Source organism: Mercenaria mercenaria, chromosome 5 (assembly GCF_021730395.1).
Source record: "Mercenaria mercenaria strain notata chromosome 5, MADL_Memer_1, whole genome shotgun sequence".
NCBI lineage: Eukaryota > Metazoa > Mollusca > Bivalvia > Venerida > Veneridae > Mercenaria > Mercenaria mercenaria.
In genome coordinates, this window is record NC_069365.1 from 64,149,706 (window position 1) to 64,173,389 (window position 23,684).

Here is a 23,684-nt window from a genome sequence, read left to right on the forward strand (position 1 = left end):
ACATGGACAACTTTAGTAGCAACGTGTGATATAAATAAAATACACGCATATCGGTGACGTTTTACCCAAAATATATATGAGAGACGTTGAAGGGGAAGGCGAAGTTTGAAATCTCAAACTCTCTATTATGTCGTTTAAGTATATTAAATATATTTGCCAGTTGAGACCTGCTGAAACTGTCTCCATCAATCGCTCAAATGGTGAAGACGCGTTGCACAGTCCGAAGGGCATTACCCGGAACTCAAACAATCCCTGTCTTGAAATAAAAGCCGCCTTTATTTATCTTCATCCTCTGTTTCTACCTGCTAGTGCCCAGAGCTCAGGTCCATGCAAGAAAACCACTGAGCTCCAGACATTTGATCTAATGTGTCGTCTATTCTCGGTAAAGGATACGCATCCTTTATAGTTGCATCCTTTAATTTCCTGTAGTCTATGCATAAACGTTTACTTCCATATCGTTTCTGTACCATGACTATGCCACTGGCCCATGGACTAGACGACTGTTGTATTATGCCTTTTTCTAGCATATCATCTATTTGCCTATCGATGTCTGCATTCATGTGAACAGGAGCTCTGCGCAGTCTTTGTTTAATAGGGTGAGCATCGCCTGTTGGGATCTTGTGCTTGACTATACCAGTTCGTCCTAAATCATTGTCATTTTCTGAGAATATTGTCGAATATTTGATTAATAGTTTTGCAACATTCTTACATTGTTTTGGAGTCAAACCACTAATTGTTCTATCATATAAATCTTTCATATGAGGTGCAATGTTATTTGTTGTGTGTTTTGATAATTTGTTTTCATCGACACATGTAACTGGACTCAAGGTCGCAATATTAGTACCAGCATAAAAAACTTGCGGTTTGTCTGAAACATTCATTACTCTCAAAGGTATATTTTCTTTTGGGTATAGCAATGATTTGGCAAGGAATCCTTTTTCATTTAGCTCCACTATTCGGAGAATAGGGGGGCTATACTACTCGCCCCGGCGTCGGCGTGACCCTTCTTGGTTAAAGTTTTTCGGCAACCTCTGTTTTTCTGTCGTATCTTTGTTACTAACGCTTATATCTTACTGTAACTTCACATAAACATTGTCCTGTATACAAACAAAGTATGTGTAGGGGCTGAGCCCATTATACCCAAGGTCAAGGTCACCAAGCTGTTATACTTAAGTTATTTTTAAGGTTAAAGTTTTTCGGCAACCTTTGTTTTTCTGTCATATCTTTGTTACTATTGCTTATATCTTACTGTAACTACCGCCTCGGTAGCCTAGTGGTAGAGCATCCGCTTCGAGTGCGCGAGGTCGTGGGTTCGATCCCTGGCCGCGTCATACCAAAGACATAAAATATGGTACTAGTAGCTTCCTCGCTTGGCGCTCAGCATTTAGAGGATAGTACTAGGACTGGTCAGCCCGGTGTCAGTATAATGTGACTAGGTGGGGTATCATGTCATGTGTCTACGGCGTGATATTCCAGTGAGGCAGCACTATAAAAGTTGAGCATTGTGCTCACTGCTACAAGTAGACACCGTCGTTCATATGACTGAAAAACTTTTGAGAAAGACGTTAAACCCGAACACACACACACACATACTGTAACTTTACATAAACATTTTCCATCATACAAACAAAGTATGTATAGGGACTGGGCCCATTATACCCAAGGTCAAGATCACCAAGCTGTTATACTTAGGTTATTTTTAAGGTTAAAGTTTTTCGGCAACCTCTGTTTTTCTGTTATATCTTTGTTACTTTTGCATATATCATACTGTTAGTTCATATAAACATTGTCCAGCGTACAAACAAAGTATGTGTAGGGGCTGGGCCCATTAAACCCAAGGTCAAGGTCACCAAGGAGTTATACTTTGAATTATTTTCATGTTAATTTTTTTCGAAAGCTTCGTTTATAGACATCTCTTTGGTACTTTAAAAGATAATGGCTTGAAATTAAAAGTATTTGTTTATAACCATCTGCATGTGTGGCTACATACCCCATAACTCTGATTGTGCTTTTGACAGAATTATGCCCCTTTCGTACTTACACTTTTTATGCAATCTTCGCTTTCTGGATACTACTTTAATGCAATATAAGATAAAGACTTTAAACTTAAAATGTATCTTTCTCATCATCGTCTGCATGTGTGGTAACAATCCCCATAACTCTGATTTGTATTTTTACTGAATTATGCCCCTTTTATACTTAATTTTTTTACAAACTTCGTTTTCTGGACATACATTTGGTTCTATATAAGATAATGACTTGAAACTCAAAATATATCTTTATCATCATCATCTGCATATCTCAAATTTGTGTATTTGATGGAATTATGCCCCTTGGTGTATCTTCCTTTTAAAGTAGGGGTCTCTTATTCAGACATATATTCATTTTACTGTCAAATCCCCGAATGGTGGAGCGCACTGTCATATGGACAGCTCTTGTTCATTATGTTAGATGTTGGTTCAGCTATAAACAATTGTCTCAAGTTATATACTTTGTTGGTATTTAATTTCCCCTGTATCACAGCCTCTGATCTTGCTGGTATGACTGTATTTTCTCTTACTATTACGCGATAGCAGCCTAATTTTCCAACACAACTAAGGTTGCAATCTTTGCCTTGTATAGTCATTTTGTTACTACACACATTAATAGAGACATTATGAGCTTTCATAAAATCTAAGCCAAGGATTACATCTTCATCTACAATATCTGCTACTATGACATCCATTTTACTTTGTATTCCATTAATTTCTATTATGACCTTTGTTTTTCCTTTTGACGTCTAAAGACTTTCCTGAAACTGACATAATGTTCCCGTAATAGCTTTCAAGTGCTTGCATATTGCAAATACGTTCCCAAACACTTATTGATAATATAGACAGTGTAGCACCAGTATCAACAAGACAATCAGCTAATATGCCATTTACCAGCGCTTCCACAAAAAGTCCTGCCTCTTGCTTATTTGAAACATTTACATTATAATTCTTATGGCTGTAAGTTTTTGATTTAAACTTTTGCTGTGGGCAATCGTACTTAAGATGACTGTCTGGCCCACATTCATAACATTTTCGCTTTAGATTTTGTGTATTGTTTGAAGGTATTTGATCTCTAAATGAACCTTTCCTCCTACTCTCAACGTTTGTTGAAATGTTCTAAGCTTTTTCTCATATCATCGACCATTTTCCTAAGCTCTAGTATTTTTTTATTGTCTGAGGTTTCTGTTTTATTTGTTGACAATAGGTACCCTTGTCCTTCTTGTCCTTCTTGATGTTTTCTTTCAGCTCAATTAAATGCCTTTAATTCTACGACATGACGGACAACATCATTTAAATTGGAAGGTCGTGCTTGTTTGATCCTCAGCCGCATATCAGAGCTTACTAGTGAGTCGACAAATTGTTCCTTTGCTAAGGTTTCTCTGACATCATTAGGTGCTGTAGGATAGGCTAAATTAGTTAACCTCCTAATGTCCTGGGCAAGCCCTGACAATGTTTCACTTGCTTTCTGCCTTCTTTCCCTTAGTTGAACTCTGTATAATTCAGTTTAGTTAGGTGGTGCAAATCTCTCTTTTAAAGCAGTCACTAGCTCTTTAAAATTGTGTGACTTGACCGCTAGATTGCCTTAAACGCCCTGTGCTTGTCCCCTTAGTGATACTGTTAGATAAAGATCTTTTTCAGCTTCACTCCATCCATTTATTTCAGCACATGTTTCAAAATGTGCTTGATAGTCGGTCCATGAGCTGGAACCATCGTAAGTTGCAGGGGTAACTAATTTCTTGTGTGTTTTCACCGAAACATCATCAGCTAATTTATCACCAATTTTCTTGTTTCTAAACTTTACAAAACGCTTAGGGTTCGGCGATAGGTCATCATTCTCATGTAATGTCCCTGTACTCTTATCAGCCCGATCCGAGGGTAAGTTGAACACTACAGAACGTAATGGGGTTTGTGGTAATAGTATTCGTCTTAAAGGCTTCCTCTCATGTGTCAAACTTGTACTGAAGCTATCATCTGTCGTATCCTTTAGAGTTGAACTCCGATGTAGCTGAGATATCTGTAATTCCAACTTGCATATTTCCTTTTCAACTCTAAGCCTTTCGTTTTCTCGCCGTAGTTCCAACATTTCCTCTTGCAACTCTTTGTAATCTTCTGGTAATAATGCATGTGCCATGCTTGAAGTCGTGTGTCAGTGATAGCGGTTATTCTATCAATTATCCCAGCGCTGCCACCAAAAATCTGTGGGGCCTCCGTGGCCGAGTGGTTAAGGTCGCTGACTTCAAATCACTTGCCCCTCATCGATGTGGGTTCGAGCCTCACTCGGGGCATTGAATTCTTCATGTGAGGAAGCCATCCAGCTGGCTTACGGAAGGTCGGTGGTTCTACCCAGGTGCCCGCTCGTGATGAAATAATGCACGGAGTGGTACCTGGGGTCTTCCTCCACCATTAAAGCTGGAAAGTCGCCATATGACCTATCATGTGTCGGTGCGACATTCAATCCGACCAACCAAAAATCTGTAACGTATCTCCGAGCGGTTGTATTTCTCTCCAGTATGAATTGCTATATGCTGAACGCCTTTTAGGCTTAAGTTACCATACGTTCATCTTCATAATATAATTTTCCTCAAGGTTGCTTCACCTTATGATTAGCTTGATATGAAATACATAATTTTCCTCTTTGGCTGTCTGACCAATGATTGGCAATAGACTGATATAAAGTAATGATTATTATTGCTATTATTTTGTAGCTGAACTTAATCAAAAGTTAATTACATGATATGAACTAATTATATAAAGTCATCTTATTGTTATCTCAGCTTCTACTATTCCCTCAACTCTAGAAGAGTATAAGCTGACCAAAACCTTATAGTTCACCTAATGTCTCAAAGAAGTTGGTCTTCTATGAGCTATAGGTGACATCCCATATTACTTTACAATGGTTGGACTATAAGCTGACCTTATCTACCTGCAACCCGAGCTATATTAATAACCTATTCTTAGTTTATCTCCAGGAAGCTGGGCTTCGTAGGAGACTTTACTATATAGGTTTATATGTGTCCTAAAGTTCCAGTATTAGACTTCGTCTCTGCTTTCCGATGTGCACTCTTCAAGACCAAGTGACAGATTAATTAACAAAACAGCTGCATCCAGCTTTTATACTTACTGCTCACAGCGCCCTCTGTCGTTTACAGTGCCCTCTGCTAGATTTAATCTCTAAGCAAAACGGTCAATGAAACTTTACAATAATATACTCCTTTCCTGACTAAACTGATAACTCTGAACGGTTTGGTTTGATGCAATATCTTAATCTGTTACAAGGACAATGACAGTTGATAAAAGTTGCAGACTAACTTACCCGATATTGCTGTTAACGCATGTTTACGTCAAATTGTACAAATGGCGTTTTACTAATAAAGGGGCATAACTATGACCATCAAGAGGAACTAAATTCCGTCATTTGAAGTTCATAAAATAATCACCAGGTTCTTAATAAGTACTATGCATTAGGTTTAAAATAGTACACATGTATAGATAAAGGCAGTATAAATGTGTACCACCGCTAAAGGCGTGAAGGTAGTAATTCGCCGGATATGCCTTCGTGATCCAGTGTCGAATGTAGTCCATACCAATATATAGTGCAATTTTCCAGCCATATAAAGGCCATTTTCATGCAAGATATAAGCTTTATTGATGCTTGATTGTAAAGAGGAATATCTGCGGATGTTTTACATTATATGCTTCTAAAGTTGTTAAGAAGATGTTGTAAAAATGATAGTGAAAATAGGTATTCCCTGATGTCTACCCACGCAGTATTAGCGTTTCCATCACGTACCTCTGTCATGTGACCATGGTTTCATTGTCAACCCCATTTTTGATTGCTTAAAGACAGACCTTCAAGACAAGGGTAGTCTCACAAGAAGTGAAAAGCTATAAATGCTGATAAAAACATGTTGTAAATTGTTAATTTTAAATAGATACAGTAGCGGAGGCATTTAATACTTTCTTGCCTTATATAGAATAAAGGACACCAAAAAGGAAGTGACTACTCAGTGTTACGTGTGAAATAGGCCAAAAGGCAGTTCCATCATATGTTGTTGATGAAATCGGGTATAATGAGTCAAATAAGGATGTGGCAGTTATATTTTTGGCGTAGTTTTATTGCTTATTGTATTGAGAAAACGATCTAGACCATTTTCATTGTGAATTTTTAGGTACATATGCGTAATTGCTAAAGGCCTAACTAGTCTAAAGGAACCAACGTGGGAGCCATCTGGTCTAGTTGCGTAATGGCGGGCATGTCAGTTTTATTAGCTCATCTGAGTTATTGTGATCGCTCGATGTCCGGTGTCTGTCGTCTGTCAACATTTAGCTTGTGTATCCGATAGAGGCTGTATTTTTCAGCTGATCTTCATGAAATTTTGTCAGAATGATTACCTTGATGAAATCTAGGACAAGTTTGAAATGGGTCATCTGGGGTCAAAAACTGTCACTAGATCAAATCAAAGAAAAACCTTGTGTATGCAATAGAGGCTGTATTTTATGCCCTCGGCATCTACTGATGCGGGAGGCATATAGTGATTGTCAAGTCCGTTCGTCCGTCCGTCCATACGAGGTTAACCAAATGGGACCATTTCGTCTAGCATCAATACCCCGTACTAGAATGAATTGGTACTAATACAGATGTAACCTGTGACCATTCCTCATCTTCAAACATCACCTAACCTCAGTTTGACCTTGACCTTGACCTCATTTTGGACTTAGGTTGCTTTATATGGGCCATCTCCTCTTGGTTAACCAAATGTGACTGTTTCTTCTAGCATCAATACCGCTTACAAGAATGAATTAATACTAATACAGATGTAACCTGTGACCATTCCTCATCTTCAAACATCAGCTGACCTCAATTTGACCTTGACCTCGTTTTGGACTTGGGTTGCTTTGTATCAACAAGGATGCCACCGGGGGCATCAAGCGTTTATTGATTGCAGCTCCTCCTTGTTCAATTGATCTTCATGAATTTTGGTCAGAATGATTGCCTTGAAGAAATCTAGGCTAGGTTCGAATATTGGTCATTTGGGGTCAAAAACTAGGTCACTAGGTCAAATCAAAGAAAAACATTGTGTATGCAATAAGGGCTGCATTTTACACTGGATCTTCATGAAATTTGATCAGAATGTTTGTCTGGATGAAATCTAGGTCGAGTTTGAATATGGATCATCTAGGGTCAAAAACTAGGTCACCTGGTCAAATTAAAGAAAAACCTTGTGTACGCAATATGGGCTGCATTTTACACTGGATATTCATAAAATTTAGTTAGAATGATTGCCTTGATGAAATCTAGGTCAAGTTAGAATATTGGTTATCTGTGGTCAAAAACTAGGTCACTAGGTCAAATCAAAGAAAAACCTTGTGTATGCGATAGAGAATGTATTTTTCAATTGATCTTCATGAAATTTGGTCAGAATGATAGCCTTGGTGAAATTAAGGTCAGGTTTGAATATGGGTCATCTGGGATCAAAAACTAGGTCACCTGGTCAAATCAAAGAAAAACCTTTTGTATGCAATAGGGGCTGCATTTTACACTGGATATTCATAAAATTTAGTCAGAATGGCTGCCTTGATGAAATCTAGGTCAAGTTTGAATCTGGGTCATCTGTGATCAGAAACTAGGTTGCAAGGTCAAATCAAAGAAAAACCTTGTGTATGCAGTAGGGACTGCATTTTACACAGGATCTTCATGAAATTTGATCACAATGTTTGTCTTGATGACTTCTAGGTCAGGTTTCAATCTGGGTCATGTTGGGTCAAAAACTAGGTCATCCAGTCGAATCAAAGGAAAAGCCTGATAACAATTTAGAGGCCACGTTTATGATCACATTTTCATGAAATTTGGTCAAAATGTTTATATTATATGTCTTGGATGATTTCGAATATGGGTCATGTGAGGCCAAAAACTGAGTCACTAGGTCAAATCAAGGAAAAGGCTTGTTTACACTCAAGATTTTTGGTCCAATCTCAATGAAAATTGGTCAGAATATTTGTTTACATGAAATACTAGGTCAAACATGTTTACACTGTTATGATGTGTTTCTCAGATGAGCTACCTAGGGCCATCTTGGCCCTCTTGTATAGAATAGGGAATACTATTTAGGTGTGTGTGACTTAAACTGCAGATTTCATGGGAACATTTTCTAACTGTCATCTTTTCAGAACTGTGTCGCCCTGTATCAGTCGTCATCCGTCGTCATCCATCATCCGCCGTCAACAGTTTGACTGTTAACACTCTAGAGGTCACAATTTTAGCCCAAGCTTATTATAATAATGAAACTTGGTCAGAATGTTACCCTCAATAAAATTTTGGGTCAAAAACTAGGTCACCAGGTCAAATCAAAGGAAAAGCTTGTTAACAATCTAGAGGTCACAATTTTGGCCCAATTTTTAATGAAACTTGGTCAGAATGTTACCCTCAATAAAATCTTGGACGAGTTTGATATTGGGTCATCTGGGGTCAAAAACTAGGCCACCGGGTCAAATCAAAGGAAGAGCTTGTTAACACTGTAGAGGCCACACTTATGACATTTATGACTGTATCTTCATGAAACTTGGTCAGAATGTTAATCTTGATGATCTTTAGGGTAAGTTCGAATCTGGGTCATTTGGGGTCAAATACTAGGTCACCATGTCAAATCAAAGGAAAAGCTAGTTAACACTCTAAAAGCCACATTTATGGCCATATCTTAATGAAAATTGGTCAGAATTTTAATCTTGATGATCTATAAGTGAAGTTCAAATCTGGGTCAGGTGGGGTCAAAAACTAGGTCACCAGGTCAAATCAGAAGAAAAGCTAGTTAACACTCTAGAGGCCACATTTATGGAATATCTCTATGAAACTTGGTCAGAATGTTAATCTTTATGATCTTTAGGCAAAGATCAAATCATGGCCAATTTGGGTCGAAAACTAGGTCACCAGGTCAAAACATCAAAGGAAAAACTTGTTAACACTCTAGAGCCTACATTTATGACTTATCTTCATGAATCTTGGTCAGAAAGTTAACCTTAATGATCTTTAGGTCAAGTTCGAATCTGGGTCATGTGGGGTCAAAAACTAGGTCACTAGGTCAAATCAAAGGAAAAGCTAGTTAACATTCTAGAGGCCACATTTATGACCATACCTTAATGAAACTTAGTCAGAATGTTACCCTCAATAAAATCTTGGACGAGTTCGATACTGCATCATCTGAGGTCTTAAACTAGGTCACCAGGTCAAATCAAAGGAAAAGCTTGTTAACACTCTAGAGGCCACATTCATGGCTATATCTCTATGAAACTTAATCAGAATGTTTGTCTTGATGACCTCTAGGTCATGTTTGAATCTAGATCATGTGTGATCAAAAACTAGGTCACCAGGTCAAAAATCAAAGGAAAAAATTCTTAACACTAGTGGTGACATTTATGACTGTATCTTCATGAATCTTGGTCAGTATGTTAACCTTGATGATCTTTAGGTCAAGTTCGTATCTGGGTCATGTGGGGTCAAAACTAGGTCACAAGGTCAAATCAAAGGCAAATCTAGTTAACTCTCTAGAGGCCACATTTATGACCATATCTTGATGAAACTTAGTCAGAATGTTAATCTTGATGATCTAAAGGTCACGTTCCAATCTGGGTCAAGTGGGGTCAAAAACTAGGTCACCCGGTCAAATCAAAGGTAAAGCTTGTTAACAATGTAGAGGCCACATTTTTGATTGTCAGAATGTTAATTTTTATGATCTTTAGGTCAAGTGCGAATCTGGGTCATGTGGGATCAAAAACTAGGTCACTAGGTCAAACCAAAGGAAAAGCTAGTTAACACTTTAGAGGCCAGTGTCATTTATGACCGTATCTTAATGAAACTGAAAAATTGTTGAAAAAGACGTTAACCCCGAACACACACACACACACACTTGGCCAGAATGTTAATCTTGATGATCTGATCTTTAGGTCCATAGGTCAGGTGAGCGATTCAGGGCCCTCTTGTTATAGATTTTAGATGATTTTGCAGTTTGTGTGTTTGACTGAAAATATTTTCTTGCATCAAATATGACCCCACTTTTCTTTTGATTTTTATTCAGCATTGACAATATTCTTCAAGAAAATGTAAGTTACAGACATTTAAAACGGGTCCTGATGTGTGATGCAGCCATTGGAAATATGTCATCATCATCATCATCATTTATAGTAATGTCAAATGTTCAGTACTGATACATTATGACCATGCGTAGGGAGTTAGAGAAAGTAAAAGACTGTCAGGTTTCCTGGGCTACTCAGTCCACCTTGTGCTTCCTAACAGTTGTGATAAAAATGGTGCATAAACCTAACACCTTAATTCCCTTAACTGCAAAGTATATACAAATAAACTGTTTTGCAGAAAGGAAGACATTAGTAGGGTTAAAACAGGGTAAAAGCTAAAAGATTTGTACTGGAATTATGGTGTGAACATCAATGTAGCCGGTGCTGATTTGAATCCGGAGACTGTTTCAACATTGACTACATGTGATGTTAATGTATTCCACTGAACAAGTGTTCTAGGGAAGAATTAATTTTTGGTTGCGGGTTTATCCAGCTACCAAAGTTAAAGTGTATTTCTGACAATCATAGCATCTTTATTTTGTTCCGAATCACATCCAGATGATGTTCAAGTGCTATACAAAATAGTCCCATTCATGAACAATGCGGATGAATTATCAATGAACAAGCAGTTCTTATTCAACCTGTATCCACTCACACTGACCATTTAGATTATATAAGATCTATCAATGATAAGGTATTCAAAACAATGGTTACATCACAAGCTGGGTCAGTCATAGTTCATCTTAGATATGAGGCACATTAAATTTGTATTTGTTTCTCATTCATGTATATTCATAGACTGGCATTTAAACAGAAAATAAATCTACCAAAAACCCGCAACAATCAGACATTTCAAGGCTTTGATTATAATAATCAGCTATAGCAGATGGTATCTGAAATGCCAGATGATTGTAGTGTCAGAACTGTATTTAAAAGTAAGATGTATCATATTGTTTAGGATCAACGTCTACATGATAATAACCAATTTTATTAAATTAAACTAGTCTGCTATACTGTCTTCTAGATTGCAAAGTATTCCAATTTAAGTCTTTTTTATGATATTTGAGACTGTGCCTGGGGTCTTGCTATAATTGTTTGCTACAAATCTTGCAGCGTGTCTTTGAATGTTTTCAAATTTATCTATATCCTTCTGATGGTAAGGATCCCATACACTAAAACAGTATTCTAAAGTTCAAGGTCTTACAATAATGTTATAAGCAGCTGCCTTGGTGGAACTTTTGGAAGAATGAATGTTCCGTTTTAAGAAACCTAAGCTCTGCCTAGCTTTGTTAGAAATTTTATTCACATGAGGAGACCAAGATAAATTTGAAGATACTTCCACGCCTTAATAAATGGCTTGACTGACAACAGACAGGCTGATTATGCAAGGTGTTGACTGTATTTAAAGGCTTTCTAGACATTGAAATACGCAATATGTGACATTAGTTTACTCTGTGATTCCAGCAGGTATGCAAATTTTGATTCCATACCTCATGTTTTAGCTCACCTGTCACAGTGACAAGGTGAGCTTTTGTGATCGTGCGACGTCCATCGTGCGTGCGTGCGTAAACTTTTGCTTTTGACCACTTTAGAGGTCACATTTTTCACGGGATCTTTATGAAAGTTGGTCAGAATGTTCATCTTGATGATATCTAGGTCAAGTTCGAAACTGGGTCACGTGCGGTCCAAAACTAGGTCAGTAGGTTTAAAAATAGAGAAACCTTGTGACCTCTCTAGATGCTATATTTTTCAATGGAACTTCATGAAAATTGGTCAGAATGTTCACCTTGATGGTATCTAGTCAAGTTCGAAACTGGGTCACGTGCGGTCAAAAACTAGGTCAGTAGGTCTAAAAATAGAAAAACTTTGTGACCTCTCTAGAGGCCATATTTTTCATGGGATCTGTATGAAAGTTGGTCTGAATGTTCATCTTGATGATATCTAGGTCAAGTTCGAAACTGGTTCAACTGCGATCAAAAACTAGGTCAGTAGGTCTAAAAATGAAATAACATTTTGACCTCTCTAGAGGCCATATTTTTCCATGGATCTTCATGAAAATTGGTCAGAATGTTCACCTTGATGATATCTAGGTCAGTTTCGAAACTGGGTCACGTGCAGTCAAAATCTAGGACAGTAGGTCTAAAAATAGAAAAACCTTGTGACCTATGTAGAGGCCATATTTTTCATGAGATCTTCATGAACATTGGTGAGAATGATCACCTTGATGATATCAAGGTCAAGTTCAAAACTGGGTCACGTGCCTTCAAAACTAACTCATAAGTTCAAATAATAGAAAAAACCTTGTGACCTCTCTAGAGGCCATATTTTTCAATGGATCTTCATGAAAATTGGTCAGACTTTTTATTTTGATGATATCTAGATAAAGTTCAAAACTGGGTCACATGAGCTCAAAAACTAGGTCACTATGTCAAATAATAGAAAAAAACGACGTCATACTCAGTTCAAAACTGGGTCATGTGGGGACAGGTGAGCGATTCAGGACCATCATGGTCCTTTGTTATTTTGATGTAAATGGGATGTGGAACCAAAATTTGTAGTCCAGTTTGGCGCCATATAACCTATACTGTGTTGGTGCGCCGTAAAACCCAAATAAATAAATAAATAGTAAATAGATCATTTATATAAAGCAGAAACGGGAGAGGTCCTAAGACTCACCCTTGAGGGACACCTGAAATAACAAGAACCGAGCTGGGTGTTGCCCCATCGACCACAACTTTTTGAGTTCGATTTCCCAGAAATTCTTTTATCAAAGTATGAGTACAGCCCCTGATGCCATAATGGGCTAATTTTTAGAGCAGTCTACCGTGGTGGACTACATCAAAGGTTTCGGAAAAATCTATGATGGCAACATCAACCTGGCTTTGCTGTATTGACTGAGCTAAATCATGAATAAAACCTAATAGTTTGGTTTGGCAAGACTGATTTGCTCGAAAACCAAGCTGGTTATCGACCAGGATATTGAAATTGTCTAAATGATCTAGAACATTATATACTAACAACTAAGTCGCCATATGACCTAAAATTGTGTCGTTGCGACGTTAAACCCAACAAAAAATAAATATACTAACCACTATGTGCTCTAAGATCTTACAAGCTATACAGGTTAAAGACACTGGCCTATAATTTGAAGCTTGAAATTTTTGACCTTTTTAAGAACAGGCATTACATAGGCCGCGGACCAGTCTGAAGGTACAGAACAAGTATTTAGGGATTTATTGAAAAATACAGTAAAAATTGGTGCTATCTCATTTGCACATTCCTTTAAAATTCTAGTTTAATCTGATCTGGACTTGCTGCTTTGTATGGATTTAAGTTTTCCAGAATTTTCCTAACACCATTTTGTTACATTTATTTCAGACATGCTAGCAAAATGGCTAGGTCCAAGGTTTGGTAGATTATGATGTTGATCATTTGTGAAAACAGAAGAAAATTGTCTATTCAAAATTTCTGACTTATCCTTGGCACTAGATTTCAAAACGCCATTATCTCTTAATGGAGCAATGCCACAAGAATAATTTCATAAACGTTTTATAAAACTCCAGAAACGTTTGGTTGTGCCATGTTTATGTAAATTTTACAGAAGAAGAACAGCTATTTAGTGTGTTGTAACCTTGATTACCTTTTAGTACTATTTGACCTATTGTTAGTACGCCGGGAACCAGAATAGGCTGCAGTCAAAGCCTGGTTCCTGGCTGGCCTTGTTAAGCGTTTGACACACCTCCAGGCAGGAACCAGATGACCTTCACATTTACTTAAAGAAAAACAACAACAATTGCAAAAGAAAATATAAACGAGTGAACGGAATTCTTTTTTTCGTAAGACAATTACAGATTCTTTATTGATATATTGAGCATCCTGAAATTCTACTGTATCCATAAGTCACCAAAAGTCTATGATATATATTAGTAGGCATACTGTAGGCAGACATCCCAACTTTTTCTGAATGCCAAGTGGGAGTTTTTGCTTTCCAAAGTGGGAGATTGAGGTGTTCAAGTGGGAGATATTTTACTGCGGTAATAATGTTCATGATAACGAAGCTTTTAACAAATCTAATGATAATATAAACTTATCGAGGGGTTAAAGCCAGAACGGTATAAGTCCATTTTTGAAATAGTGGAGAAAAACGCAAAAGAAGGTTTTAGACACATAAAACTTTTTACTGAATCAGAATATTTAGATAAGATTTGGTTATATTACAGACAATAATGTTGTTACAATGTATGAAGAATATAAAAGGACTACTCACAAATTAAACTGGTTTTATAGCTAAAATTGTACTTAACTCAATCTGGCATACAACAAAATGGAAAATAATTCGAGGGTTCAAATGTGTTAAGTGCACTTAGTTCTCTAAAATATTGCAATAATGCTGGTTTTATTCGATGCCATACTGTCACAAGTGCACTTATAACAAAACTGTTAAATCTTATGACATGATTTACAAAGACTAAGGAAATATGTACACTTAGTATGAATAGAAATGTTGAGTAAAATGTGTATAAAATTACAAAATATGTTTAAAATTGTATAACAATTACACTACACAAAATTTCAACAATCCATTCTAGATATTAGTAAAAGAACGTTTTCCCATCTTTTTCTATATAGTACCTCTTAAAACAAAACAACTCTTGTACTTATAATAACTATTCAATATCAGACTCATCACTTACTTTTCAACATGTCTGGTTCTGATAGGCAGTCTCTGGCTGCTTTTTCAGAATGAATATTCTTGAAATACTGATGGAATTCTGAAGATGTTGTTCCATCAGAACAAAGCTAAAGAAGTCCTTCCTTTTTTGTATAATGGAAGATTTTATAGAAGCTTCTTTCCTTGATTTCTGTTTTATACAATGGAAATGTAGGTCATCGAAACTGTATTAAACATATTCATTTGCAGGTTTACCGTCTTTAAATTTTAACCTTTTAGTTTTTTTCCCACTTTTCTGTCCCTTTTTATCCAAGCTTTTTTTTTGAACTTCATACTTTGCAGTGCTCTTTATGGAAAGAAATTCTCACTGGTAAATGTGCTGCAACACAAGGATTTTTAGCTCACCTGTCACAAAGTGACAAGGTGAGCTTTTGTGATCGCGCAGCGTCCGTCGTCCGTCCGTCCGTTAGTGCGTAAACTTTTGTTTGTGACCACTCTAGAGGTCACATTTTTCATGGGATCTTTATGAAAATTGATCAGAATGTTCACCTTGATGATATCTAGGTCAAGTTCGAAACTGGGTCACATGCGGTCAAAAACTAGGTCATTAGGTCTAAAAATAGAAAAACCTTGTGACCTCTCTAGAGGCCATATATTTCACAAGATCTTCATGAAAATTGGTCAGAATGTTCACCTTGATGATATCTAGGTCAAGTTCGAAACTGGGTCACGTGGGGTCAAAAACTAGGTCAGTAGGTCTAAAAATAGAAAAACCTTGTGACCTCTCTAGAGGCCATATTTTTCATGAGATCTTCATGGATATTGGTCAGAATGTTCACCTTGATGATATCTAGGTCAAGTTCGAAACTGGGTTACGTGGGGTCAAAAACTAGGTCATTAGGTCTAAAAATAGAAAAACCTTGTGACCTCTATAGAGGCCATATTTCTCAATGGATCTTCATGAAAATTGATCAGAATGTTCATCTTGATGATATCTAGGTCAAGTTCGAAACTGGGTCACGTGGGGTTAAAAACTAGGTCAGTAGATCTAAAAATAGAAAAACCTTGTGACCTCTCTAGAGGCCATATTTTTCATGAGATCTTCATGAATATTGGCCAGAATGTTCATCTTGAAACTGGGTCATGTGGGATCAAAAACTAGGTCAGTAGGTCTAAAAATAGAAAAACCTTGTGACCTCTCTAAAGGCCATATTTCTCAATGGATCTTCATGAAAATTGGTCAGAATGTTCACCTTGATGATATTTAGGTCAAGTTCGAAACTGGGTCACGTGCGGTCAAAATTAGGTCAGTAGGTCTAAAAATAGAAAAACCTTGTGACCTCTCTAGAGGCCATATTTTTCAATGGATCTCCATGAAAATTGGTCAGAATGTTTACCTTGATGATATCTAGGTCAAATTCGAAACTGGGTCACGTGGGGTTAAAAACTAGGTCAGTAGATCTAAAAATAGAAAAACCTTGTGACCTCTCTAGAGGCCATATTTTTCATGAGATTTTCATGAATATTGGTCAGAATGTTCACCATGGTAATATCTAGGTCAGGTTCGAAACTGAGTCACGTGGGGTCAAAAACTAGGTCAGTAGGTCTAAAAATAGAAAAACCTTGTGACCTCTCTAGAGGCCATATTTCTCAATGGATCTTCATGAAAATTGGTGAGAATGTTCAGCTTGATGATATCTAGGTCAGGTTTATAACTGGGTCATGTGCGGTCAAAAACTAGGTCAGTAGGTCGAAAAATAGAAAAACCTTGTGACCTCTCTAGAGGCCATATTTTTCACGAGATCTTCATGAAAATTGGTGAGAATGTTCACCTTGATGATATCTAGGTCAAGTTTAAAAGTGGGTCACGTGTGTTCAAAAACTAGGTCATTAGGTCAAATAATAGAAAAACCTTGTGACCTGTCTAGAGGCCATATTTTTCAATGGATCTTCATGGAAATTGGTCAGATTTTTTTATCTTGATGATATCTAGGTCACATGTGCTCAAAAACTAGGTCACTGTGTCAAATAATAGAAATAGTGACGTCATACTCAGTTCAACACTGGGTCATGTGGGGATAGGTGAGCGATTCAGGACCATCATGGTCCTCTTGTTTGTTTTTGCCATTCTCACAATTCTATCCGACTGACAGGGTATGAATACAGTAACAGTTACTGGAGTTGCTTTCCTTGCTCTTTTATTGCCTTGTTTATACTACTACTCCATTTACAGTCATTATCCATTTGCATAAGTTCGCTTAATTAAAACTTGCTCAATGGTTTCTATGTTATTGTTTTTTTTCTTTTGCATGCCAAGTGTTTATAAAAATCTCCGTGATCAAAATTCGCTTCTCTGGAAAAAGACAGTATGTTACAAAATCCCATTCATACTTTTGCAGGGGTATCATATTCCCCTCTTTAAAAATAGCAGGGGTATCATAATCCCCTTCTTGAAAATGTCGGGGCTATCAAAATCCCCTTGATTAGAATACCCTCTACTGAAGAAAATATCAACAAGGGTAACTTTTAAGTTAATATTTGAAGAAATTGTGTGGTTCCTATTTTGATAAAGTGAAAATAATCAATGAACTAACTTTAAGTATTATATTAAACTATTTTACATCCAAAATTCAACAAAATAGAACTTTGAGTTTTAACAACTGATAAACTGAAACGGTGGAAGTGAAATTTAAAATTAAACAAACTGAATAATATTTCTCTTATTGTTTTCATTAAAATTATTATCAGTGTTATTAAATAAACAACAGTATTTTCTGACAAACAAATATAGATCAACATTATGCATTGAAGTGTGTCTGAACTTTTAGCTCATAACAATACTGGGGTAAAGGCAGAGGATAGCGGATAAGTAGGCAGACAGTCCAAATAAATTATTTGACGTCAAAACTGATTCTGAGATAAAATTTTTCGTGATAGCGAGAATATATTATCACAATAACGCGACTCGAGTTCAGTTAGTTGGACTAAGTCAGGCAGTGCCAGTTGGGGTATGGTAATCAATATGAATACAGTTGATTAGTCAGTTCTGGATCATGGGAGGTTCTGTATCACAGCACTGTTGAGCATTCATATGATTTAGTTCTTAGCATGAATATTTGCTTCAGTGAGGGAAATAACATACCAAAATATAACTTTTACAGATCGCTGCAATGTGTAGAAAATTCGTATTTTGTCAATCTATGTGATCCGGAACTCCCACAACAGGGACACAACACAATAGAGAAATTATGTTTTAAACAAGAAAATATTTTTATACTTTCAACTTGCCAGTCAGGGTTTTTTAGTCCGCTACTGGTTGAAAACCAGTTTCGGGGACTATAGGAATGCGCTTTTCCGTCATTCCGTCCGTCCGCAATTTCGTGTCCGTTCCATAACTCTTTTATCCATGAAGGGATTTTAATATTACTTGGCACAAATGATGAGACGACGTGTTGTGCGCAAAACCTGGACCCCTAGCTTAAAGGTCAAGGTCACAATTGGAGGTCAAAGGTCAACAGGGCTTTTTTCCTGTCCAGTCCATAACTCTCCCATCCATGAAGGGATTTTAATATCAATTGGCACAATTGTACCTCATAATAAGATGATGTGTCATGCACAACTTTGAGACCCCTAGCTCAAAGGTCAAGGTCACACTTAGCAGTCAAATGTTAACATGGCATGAACAGGGTCTGTATCGTGTCCGGTCCATAAGTCTTTCATCCATGACGTGATTTTAATATTACTTGGCACAAATGTTCCCCATGATGAGACGACATGACATGCACAAAACCCGCACCCCTAGCTCAAAGGTCAAGGTCACAATTTGAGGTCAAAGGTCAACAGGTCTTTTTTCCTGTCCGGTCCATAACTCTCCCATTTATGAAGGAATTTTAATATCAATTGGCACAATTGTACCTCATAATAAGATGATGTGTCGTGCACAACTTTCAGACCCCTAGCTCAAAGGTCAAGGTCACACTTAGCAGTCATATGTTAACATGTCATGAACAGGGTCTGTTTCCTGTCCGATCCATAACTGTCATTCATTAAGGGATTTCAGTATTACTTAGCACAGATGTTCCCCATGATGAGACAACATGTCATGTGCAAATCCTGGAGCCCTTGCTCAAAGGTCAAGGTCACCATTGGGGGTCAAATGTCAATAGGGCTTTTTTCCTGTCTGGTCCATAACTCTGCCATCCATGAAGGGATTTTGATATTACTTGGCACAAATGTTCCCCATGATGAGGCAACATGTCATGCGCAAAACCCGGACCCCTAGCTCAAAGGTCAGGTCACAATTGGAGGCCAAAGGTCAGTAGGGTTTTTTTCCTGTCCGGTCCAGAACTTTGTCATCCATCAAGGGATTACAATATTACTTGGCATAAATGTTCCCCATGGTAAGACGACGTGTCATGCGCAACACCCAGAACCCTAGCTTAAAAGTCAAGGTCACACTTTGAGATCAAAGATCAATAGGATTTTTTTCCTGTCCGGTCTATAACTTTGTCATGCAAAACAGGATTTAAATATCAGTTGGCACAAACATTTCCCTGGATGAGACAACATGTTGTGCGCAAAGCCCCGGCTCTAGGTCTAAGGTCAAGGTCATACTTAGAGGTCAAAGGTCAAATTCAAGAATGACTTTGTCTGGAGCATTTCTTCTTAATGCATGGAGGGATTTAATGTAACTTGGCACAAATGTTCACCACCATGAGACGAATTGTCGCACGCCAGAACCAGGTCCCTAGGTCTAAGGTCAAGGTCATACTCAGAGGTTAAAGGTCAAATTCAAGAATGACTTTGTTCGGAGCATTTCTTCTTCATGCATGGAGGGATTTTGATGTAACTTGGCAGAAATGTTCACCACTATGAGGCACACTTTTTTTTAGAATTATGTCCCTTTGTTTTACTATAAATAGATTATATTGTAAGTTTTTTATTACTGGCCGTAGGGAAAAATTGAGACCACTTTTTTGTGGTACAACATGCATGGTACATCCAAATTTTAGGTGTATTTTGATCTATCTCTACCTGGTTAAGAGTTTCTTGTGGACTTATATTTTATAGATTTTTTTATGCCCCCGAAGGGAGGCATATAGTTTTTGAACCGTCTGTCGGTCTGTCCGCAATTTTCGTGTCCGGTCCATATCTTTGTCAACCATGGATGGATTTTCAAATAACTTGGCATGAATGTGTACCACAGTAAGACGACGTGTTGCGCGCAAGACCCAGGTCCATAGCTCAAAGGTGAAGGTCACACTTAGACGTTAAAGGTCATTTTTCATGATAGTGCATTGATGGGCGTATCCGGTCTATATCTTTGTCATCCATGGATGGATTTTCAAATAACTTGGCATGAATGTGTACCACAGTAAGACAACGTGTCACGTGCAAGACCCAGGGCCGTAGCTCAAAGGTCAAGGTCACACTTAGACATTAAAGGTCATTTTTCATGATAGTGCATTGATGGGCGTGTCCGGTCCATATCTTTGTCATTCATGCATGGATTTTAAAATTTTTGGGCATGAATGTGTACCACAGTAAGACAACGTGTCGCGTGCAAGACCCAGGTCCGTAGCTCAAAGGTCAAGGTCACACTTAGACGTTAAAGGTCATATTTCATAATAGTGCATTAATTGGCGTGTCCGGTCCATATCTTTGTCATTCATGCATGGATTTTAAAATAACTACGCATGAATGTGTGGCACAGTAAGACGACGTGTCACGTGCAAGATCCCATACACATTTAACCCTTTGTCATGTATTTGCAGAATATATTTTAAATATTTGTTTTCTCAGAAACTATATTCCAAGTGATTGCAAAGTATTTGCATCAGACTTTCGCAAACAGTCTGCAAAACATATCACACTGAAGCAAAGGGTTTGCAAATAAACACTTAGATAAATTACAGACTGCAAAGGTTTTGCAAATAAATACTTTATTGAATTAGCAGACAGCAAAGCATCTGCAAACAAACACTTAGCTCATTTAGTTAGCAAAGGTATTGCAAATAAACACTTTGTACAAAAATGAAAGAGCAAAGCATTTGCAAATAGTTAACATAGATGAATTTGCTTTCCTGGTAGACTCTAGGTACAGGAAGTAATTAACCATTCTGTTTTCTGATTGGTCTATATTCAAATGGCAGGATTTTTGAAAATATTGTGAGGAAATGTTTACACATCAGTTAGTAGAAATATTCTGGTGAGGCAAACTTGTGTTAAACAGATTATTTATATAATATTCTAATTATTTTTTCTGGATATAAACTTTGTTGAATAAGGATAATGCAATACTATGATGTTAAGCAATAAGACTTCCAAGATCAGAGAATATTGCAGCATGTAGAAAGGTAATGTTAATCAATGATAGTTATATAAAACACTTTTTACTCAAGCAATTGTTGAAACTTACATTATTACTGGATTTTTGTTATTGTTACTGAATGATCACTGAAATGATTGACTTTTAATATTTATTTAAACTGCAAAATTTTAATGGTTTTGTGAATTTACATTTGTTTTTCAGATATTAAACAAAATCCTTTTCTTTGAACCTCAGAAATTCATTTTATGCTGTTTGTTACGTATTTGCGAATACTTTGCATATTATTTGCATGCAAGTTGCGAATACTTTGCTATTACTTTGCAATCAGTTTGCGATTTATTTGCCAAAGATTCAGCTGTGAATTGTAATTTGTTTGCGAAGTATTTGCATTCTGTGTGCGTTGTGTATATTTGCAAAAGCTTTGCAGAATAGTTGCACATTTCGTTCCATTTCTACTCGTCTGCGGAATATATTCAGCAATCATGTGCTGCAACTGTTCTGCAAAGGTTATGGCAAATATTTGGCAAAGATAAAAAGTATATTCTGCAAAGGCCCTGTTTTTGCATGGGAGACCCAGGTCCGTAGGTCAAAGGTCCTAAACTCTAACATCGGCCATAACTATTCATTCAAAGTGCCATCGGGGGCAAGTGTCATCCTTTGGAGACGGCTCTTGTTTTTGTTTTTTTTAAGGTTAATTTCACTTTGTTGTTACTATAAATAACTTTTATGATAACTTTTTGTATAATCAGCTAAAAGAAAATCCAAATGAAAACAACTATACATTTTTATATATGCAAATTTTAATCCAAGTGCTTTGTTATAATTATATTGTATATATAGTACAATATTGTTTATACATAATTGACAGATATCAGTTCATTATGTTATACTGCAGTAGAGAAAATTAGGTGCCTTCCAGTAGGGGATTTGTATTGCATGGCAGTACTTCATTCACTTGTTCTTTCTGTTTTGGGAACATAGCCTATACCCCCATTATTGGGAATTTTGATGCATAAATGTTCCAAATTGGGAAATATTTAGTCCCATAGGATATAGTAAGGATGTGTTTAAATACTTTCTCATACACTTTTTTCACATTGTACAACCTCTTTAACATACTGCGATTACAAAACTGTCCATAATTTGGTCAATGTTTGTGCAGTTTTAATGAAATTTTTTTAGAATGTAGATTGGGAATTTTTGCACTCATTTTGGGAAAAATACATACTTTTTGGCATTGGGAATATAGCCCAATAACGGCTATAAAAATGGCCAAAAAAAACCCCTGCCAGTGTGAAATGATTTGGTCGGATAAAAGAAAACAATTAATAATATTTCATAGGTGTCCAAGTGCGTTTTAGTTTTATTCTAAAATGACCAGGGATAGACAAAAATTATCCGTAACTGACCAAAGTGGTGACACAACTGTTGCTCTTGTCCAAATGATTTGACTTCAGAACTGCATGCATGATTCGATTTACAGTCAACTCATCCCCCAGTCAACTCGTCCCCCAGTCAACCCGTCCCTGATTTGGTCATTTCGTTCCCCTCGGCGATTTCAAATTGGTCATTTCGTCCCCCAACTTTTTCGTCCCCCCTTTTTCGACGTATTTTTGAGAGAAAAAATCAAAATATGATAAATTTAGTTGTTTTTTTATCCCCCCGCCAAAGGCGAAGGGGATATTAGAAATGCTCTCCGTCCGTCCGTACGCAACGATCTTTGTCCGGAGCATAACTCCAAAAGTACTGGAGGGATTTTCTTTAAACTTCATACACTGATATAACACATTGGGAGGAAGTGCATTGTGCAAGAACAATAACTCTACCCTGCCTATTTTTTGAGTTATTCCCCTTTATCTTATTTTCTTAAAAAAATTTTGTCCGGAGCGTATATCTACCCTGCCTATTTTTTGAGTTATTCCCCTTTATCATATTTTCTTAAAAAAATTTGTCCGGAGCATATCTTCTTCATGCATGGAGGGATTTTGATATATCTTGGCACAAATGTTCACCACCACGAGGCGGAGTGTCTTGCGCAAGAACCAGGTCTAAGGTCAGGTCTAAGGTCAAGGTCACACTTAGAGGTCAAAGGATACAAGAATGAAAACCTTGTCCGGAGCATTTCTTCTTCATGCATAGAGGGATTTTGATATAACTTGGCACAAATGTTCACCACCACGAGACGGAGTGTCTTGCGCAAGATCCAGGTCCCTAGATCTAAGGTCAAGGTCACACTTAGAGGCCAAAGGTCAGATACAAGAATGACTTTGTCCGGAGCATTTCTTCTTCATGCATGGAGGGATTTTGAAGTTACTTGGCACAATTATACACCATCATGAGATGAAGTGTCATGCGCAGTTCCCTTCTTTAAAATTACTTCCCTTTGTTGTTACTTTAAATAGCTTTTATTGTAACTTTTTCATTACTAGTTGTAGGGGAAAAACAAGACCACTTTTCTGTGGTACAACATAGATGTTACTTTCCAATTTTAGGTGTATTTTAAGGTATCTCTACCTGGTAAGGAGTTTTTTTGTGGACTTAGAAAAACAAAAGACTTACAATGATTACTAAACAACCACAA

The 23,684-nt window shown here is 37.2% G+C and overlaps 1 protein-coding gene across 2 annotated transcripts in view; it reads left to right on the top strand.

Moving 5' to 3' along the window:
* Positions 1-13,784: 13,784 nt before the first annotated feature.
* Positions 13,785-23,684, top strand: part of LOC123557420 (protein phosphatase 1K, mitochondrial-like) — an 83,620-nt gene continuing 73,720 nt past the window's right edge. The window contains exon 1 of one of the 2 annotated variants that reach the window (XM_053543764.1): positions 13,785-13,936. The gene's annotated coding sequence lies outside the window, so the exon portion shown is untranslated. The remainder of the gene's footprint in view (positions 13,937-23,684) is intronic. The other variant, XM_053543765.1, reaches the window with a different exon arrangement.